The following is a 6690-nucleotide window of genomic DNA, read 5'->3' as shown; positions in this document are numbered from 1 at the left end:
TCTACCCACTCAATGCTGCGGACAACAGGTCTACCCAGGCATGAATCGGGCAACAGGTCTACCAAGCTGCGGACACCAGGTCTACCCAGGGCATGCTGCGGACACCAGGTCTACCCACGGCTTGCTGCGGACAACAGGTCTACCCAGGCATGAATCGGGCAACAGGTCTACCAAGCTCCGGACACCAGGTCTACCCACGGCTTGCTGCGGACACCAGGTCTACCCAGCCATGAAACGGGCAACAGGTCTACCAAGCTGCGGACACCAGGTCTACCCAGCCATGAAACGGGCAACAGGTCTACCAACTCAATGCTGCGGACAACAGGTCTACCCAGCCATGAAACGGGCAACAGGTCTACCAAGCTGCGGACACCAGGTCTACCCACGGCTTGCTGCGGACACCAGGTCTACCCAGCCATGAAACGGGCAACAGGTCTACCAAGCTGCGGACACCAGGTCTACCCAGGGCATGCTGCGGACAACAGGTCTACCCAGCCATGAAACGGGCAACAGGTCTACTCACGGCTTGCTGCGGACACCAGGTCTACCCAGCCATGAAACGGGCAACAGGTCTACCAAGCTGCGGACAACAGGTCTACCCAGGGCATGCTGCGGACACCAGGTCTACCCAGCCATGAAACGGGCAACAGGTCTACTCACGGCTTGCTGCGGACACCAGGTCTACCCAGCCATGAATCGGGCAACAGGTCTACCAAGCTGCGGACAACAGGTCTACCCAGCCATGAAACGGGCAACAGGTCTACCATCTCAATGCTGCGGACACCAGGTCTACCCAGCCATGAAACGGGCAACAGGTCTACCAAGCTGCGGACACCAGGTCTACCCAGGGTATGTAGCGGACACCAGGTCTACCAACTCAATGCTGCGGACAACAGGTCTACCCAGCCATGAAACGGGCAACAGGTCTACCAAGCTGCGGACACCAGGTCTACCCACGGCTTGCTGCGGACACCAGGTCTACCCAGCCATGAAACGGGCAGCAGGTCTACCCACGGCTTGCTGCGGACACCAGGTCTACCCAGCCATGAAACGGGCAACAGGTCTACCAAGCTGCGGACACCAGGTCTACCCAGGGCATGCTGCGGACAACAGGTCTACCCAGCCATGAAACGGGCAACAGGTCTACTCACGGCTTGCTGCGGACAACAGGTCTACCCAGCCATGAAACGGGCAACAGGTCTACCAAGCTGCGGACACCAGGTCTACCCAGGGCATGCTGCGGACACCAGGTCTACCCAGCCATGAAACGGGCAACAGGTCTACTCACGGCTTGCTGCGGACACCAGGTCTACCCAGCCATGAAACGGGCAACAGGTCTACCAAGCTGCGGACACCAGGTCTACCCAGCTATGAAACGGGCAACAGGTCTACCAAGCTGCGGACACCAGGTCTACCCAGGGCATGCTGCGGACACCAGGTCTACCCACTCAATGCTGCGGACAACAGGTCTACCCAGGCATGAATCGGGCAACAGGTCTACCAAGCTCCGGACACCAGGTCTACCCACGGCTTGCTGCGGACACCAGGTCTACCCAGCCATGAAACGGGCAACAGGTCTACCAAGCTGCGGACACCAGGTCTACCCAGGTCATGCTGCGGACACCAGGTCTACCCAGCCATGAAACGGGCAACAGGTCTACTCACGGCTTGCTGCGGACACCAGGTCTACCCAGCCATGAAACGGGCAACAGGTCTACCAAGCTGCGGACACCAGGTCTACCCAGGGCATGCTGCGGACACCAGGTCTACCAACTCAATGCTGCGGACAACAGGTCTACCCAGCCATGAAACGGGCAACAGGTCTACCAAGCTGCGGACACCAGGTCTACCCAGGGCATGCTGCGGACACCAGGTCTACCAACTCAATGCTGCGGACAACAGGTCTACCCAGCCATGAATCGGGCAACAGGTCTACCAAGCTGCGGACACCAGGTCTACCCACGGCTTGCTGCGGACACCAGGTCTACCCAGCCATGAAACGGGCAACAGGTCTACCAAGCTGCGGACACCAGGTCTACCCAGGGCATGCTGCGGACACCAGGTCTACCCACGGCTTGCTGCGGACAACAGGTCTACCCACGGCTTGCTGCGGACAACAGGTCTACCCACTCCAAGCTGCGGACACCAGGTCTAACTACTCCATTACGCGGACAACAGGTCTACCCACTCCATGCGGCGGACAACATGTCTACCCGCTCCATGCTGCGGACACCAGGTCTGCCCACGCCGTGATGCGGACCACAGGTCTACCTTCGCCATGCTGCACGCAGCCCGGGTCGCACCGGAGCTAGGTAGACCCGGTCGCCGCGGCCGTCGCAGCGCCCTCGCCCTCGACGGCGGACCCACGCCGCCGGTCCCGGAGGCGGGTAGACCTGGTCGCCGCGGCCACGGCGGCCGCCCATCCCGGAGCCCAGTAGACCTGGCCGCCGCGGGACCGGCCAAGTTTCCCGGAGTCGTGTAGACCTGGTCGTCGCGGCCACGGCCGCCGCCGCTGCGCCTTCGCCGGCGACGGCGGTCCCACGCCACCGGCCCCGGAGCCGCGTCGACCTGGCCGCCGCGGGACGGGCCACGTTTCGCGGATCCGGGTAGACGAGGCATCCTTGTACCATCTCGGAGCCGGGGAAACCCCACAGCCTCTTAACGCTCCGGAGCCCAAGTGCTCCAGCAGCCTTGCCCCGCCCGGCAGAATCGATTTCAAGACCAAGACATATTTTCGACAACATTTTATTTCATCATTTCATTTCATTTCTTTTCATTTCATTTTATTATTTTATTTTATTTCGTTTTGTTTTGTTTTGTTTTGTTTTGTTTTGATTTGATTTGATTTGTTTCATTTCCTCTTTGCCTTTTTTGAATGATTGCCTCTTCTATTTACTCGGAAAGAAAATCTTTTCCGGAAAACAAAACTCTTGCCAAATCTTATTTGTGATCCCTTTGGGCCCACAGCCGAGCTGACGGAGGGCCTGTGCCCGGTTCTCGCCCTGCTGACACACTGACCCCCCCAAACGGCGTCCTCCCTACCCCACGCCTCCTCCCCCGTCCCCCAGAGACCCTACCTACAGAGCCCCCCCCCCCCCACAAAACAGAACCTCACGGGCCGCAGCACAGCCAGGGGAAGCACGTACGTGCAGCGAAACTCGGCCCAAAGCCGCCGCGCCCTGGCACAACTCGCCCTGCCCCTTCCCGCCCCACGGAGGCGGCTGCATCGAGGCGACCGGCGCCGCCGTCGGCAAGCGGGTGGCCGCTTTCGGGCCGGTTCTTCCGCGGAAGGTCTGCAGAGCTCTTGGGGCCTCGGCGCGGGTTTGGGGGGCCGTGAGGGCTCGCTGTCGAGGCGCCCGGGGCCGGCACGAAGCCGCCTGCCCTCTCCCTGTCCCTGCCCCGTCTTCCGCAGCCACCCATTAACGCTGGGGGCGAGCCCGCCCTCCGCCATCAACCTCCCATGCAGCGCTTTCAGACTTTCCCCGCCCCTGCCCATTGTCGGCTGGGGGCGCCCTGCCCCCCGCCGTCAGCCTCCCTGGCAGCGCTTTCAGACTCTCTCGGGCCCCTGCCCATTGTCGGCTGGGGGCGCCCCGCCCCCCGCCCTCAGCCTCCCTGGCAGCGCTTTCAGACTGCCTCGGGCCCTGCCCATTGTCGGTTGGGGGCGCCCCGCCCCCCGCCCTCAGCCTCCCTGGCAGCGCTTTCAGACGGTCTCGTGCCCTGCCCATTGTCGGTTGGGGGCGACCCCGCCCTCCGCCATCAGCCTCCCTGGCAGCGCTTTCAGACTGCCTCGGGCCCTGCCCATTGTCGGTTGGGGGCGACCCCGCCCTCCGCCATCAGCCTCCCTGGCAGCACTTTCAGCCTCTTCCTGCCCCCGCCCACGGTCCCACCGGGCAGTTTACACGGCGGCGGCGGGAGGCTGATGCCGAGGTCGGCAGGCGGAGAGCCTGGTGCACAAGCAGGGATGGCGGCGGGATGATTGGCGCCGTCTGTCCCTGGTCAAAGAAGCTCTCTGTTCAGCTTTCTCGGAGCCTTTTGCTTTGGTGGCGTTCCTTCCTCCTCCGCCCCGGCGCCGCTCAAGCCTGCGGCAGGGCGGCAGCGCGGCGGGTGGGCGGCCGGGGGGAGGGGGGAGGGGGGGGGGAGGGAGGGAGCGCGCGAGCGAGCGAGCGAGCGAGCGCGCTGCAGAAATGAAGCCCGGAGCAGGGCCGCGGTCCATTCGAGCACGGGGAGGGGGCGCGACAACGCTGCCTGCTCCTGTCGGGGAGCGCTTGGGGAAGTGGGGTGCCGGCACCATGACGGCGGAGCGGACAGGGGCCGCGGCTGGGGAAGAGGCCGGCGGAGCTCGCCAGTGGATGCTGGCGCACGGAGCCGGCAGGGACACCTGGGCACGGCTGGGACCGAAAGTCGCCCGCCTTCACGCCCCGCCTTTCGCCGGGGGGAAGAAGACGCGAGAGCAGGGCTGCCTGCTGGGCTGCCAGTGCCCGCGGTCATGCCGGACGTGCAGGCCGACCGCCGAAGGCGTGCTCGCCGCTGCAGAGACGACAAGGGGGCCGCGCGTCCGATGGAAGAGACGGGGCGCCATCGCGCGGCGGCCGGGCTGCAAGGCCGGCCGACGGTAACAGGACTACCACGCCGCGGGCGGCCAGAGACAAAGACCGGCCGAGGGCAACAGGTCTACCCAGCATTATGCCGGCCGGTACCAGGGCCGGCCGAGGGCAACAGGTCTACCCAGCATTAGGCCAGCCGGAAAGACGGCCGGCAGAGGGCAACAGGTCTACCCAGCATTCGGCCGTCAGGTAACACTGCCGGCCGAGGGCAACAGGTCTACCCAGCATTCGGCTGGCCGGTAACACGGCGGGCCGAGGGCAACAGGTCTACCCAGCATTAGGCCGGCCGGTAACACTGCCGGCCGAGGGCAACAGGTCTACCCAGCATTAGGCCGCCACGTCCAAAGGCCGGCCGAGGGCAACAGGTCTACCCAGCATTAGGCCGCCACGTCCAAAGGCCGGCCGAGGGCAACAGGTCTACCCAGCATTCGGCCGCCACGTCCAAAGGCCGGCCGAGGGCAACAGGTCTACCCAGCATTCGGCCGCCACGTCCAAAGGCCGGCCGAGGGCAACAGGTCTACCCAGCATTCGGCCGCCACGTCCAAAGGCCGGCCGAGGGCAACAGGTCTACCCAGCATTCGGCCGCCACGTCCAAAGGCCGGCCGAGGGCAACAGGTCTACCCAGCATTCGGCCGCCACGTCCAAAGGCCGGCCGAGGGCAACAGGTCTACCCAGCATTCGGCCGTCAGGTACAAAGGCCGGCCGAGGGCAACAGGTCTACCCAGCATTAGGCTGCCACGTACAAAGGCCGGCCGAGGGCAACAGGTCTACCCAGCATTCGGCCGTCAGGTACAAAGGCCGGCCGAGGGCAACAGGTCTACCCAGCATTAGGCCGGCCGGTAACACTGCCGGCCGAGGGCAACAGGTCTACCCAGCATTAGGCCGCCACGTCCAAAGGCCGGCCGAGGGCAACAGGTCTAACCAGCATTAGGCCGGCCGGCAGAGGGCAACAGGTCTACCCAGCATTCGGCCGTCAGGTACAAAGGCCGGCCGAGGGCAACAGGTCTACCCAGCATTAGGCCGGCCGGTAACACTGCCGGCCGAGGGCAACAGGTCTACCCAGCATTAGGCCGCCACGTCCAAAGGCCGGCCGAGGGCAAGAGGTCTACCCAGCATTAGGCCGCCACGTCCAAAGGCCGGCCGAGGGCAACAGGTCTACCCAGCATTAGGCCGCCACGTCCAAAGGCCGGCCGAGGGCAACAGGTCTACCCAGCATTCGGCCGTCAGGTACAAAGGCCGGCCGAGGGCAACAGGTCTACCCAGCATTCGGCCGCCACGTCCAAAGGCCGGCCGAGGGCAACAGGTCTACCCAGCATTAGGCCGCCACGTCCAAAGGCCGGCCGAGGGCAACAGGTCTACCCAGCATTAGGCCGCCACGTCCAAAGGCCGGCCGAGGGCAACAGGTCTACCCAGCATTAGGCCGGCCGGCCGAGGGCAACAGGTCTACCCAGCATTCGGCCGTCAGGTACAAAGGCCGGCCGAGGGCAACAGGTCTACCCAGCATTAGGCCGCCACGTCCAAAGGCCGGCCGAGGGCAACAGGTCTACCCAGCATTAGGCCGCCACGTCCAAAGGCCGGCCGAGGGCAACAGGTCTACCCAGCATTAGGCCGCCACATCCAAAGGCCGGCCGAGGGCAACAGGTCTACCCAGCATTAGGCCGGCCGGCAGAGGGCAACAGGTCTACCCAGCATTCGGCCGTCAGGTACAAAGGCCGGCCGAGGGCAACAGGTCTACCCAGCATTCGGCCGCCACGTCCAAAGGCCGGCCGAGGGCAACAGGTCTACCCAGCATTAGGCCGCCACGTCCAAAGGCCGGCCGAGGGCAACAGGTCTACCCAGCATTAGGCCGCCACGTCCAAAGGCCGGCCGAGGGCAACAGGTCTACCCAGCATTAGGCCGGCCGGCCGAGGGCAACAGGTCTACCCAGCATTCGGCCGTCAGGTACAAAGGCCGGCCGAGGGCAACAGGTCTACCCAGCATTAGGCCGCCACGTCCAAAGGCCGGCCGAGGGCAACAGGTCTACCCAGCATTAGGCCGCCACGTCCAAAGGCCGGCCGAGGGCAACAGGTCTACCCAGCATTAGGCC

Source organism: Sturnus vulgaris, unplaced genomic scaffold (assembly GCF_052056855.1).
Source record: "Sturnus vulgaris isolate bStuVul1 unplaced genomic scaffold, bStuVul1.hap1 Scaffold_172, whole genome shotgun sequence".
NCBI classification, from domain to species: Eukaryota; Metazoa; Chordata; class Aves; order Passeriformes; family Sturnidae; genus Sturnus; species Sturnus vulgaris.
Note: the sequence above shows the minus strand (reverse complement) of the source record.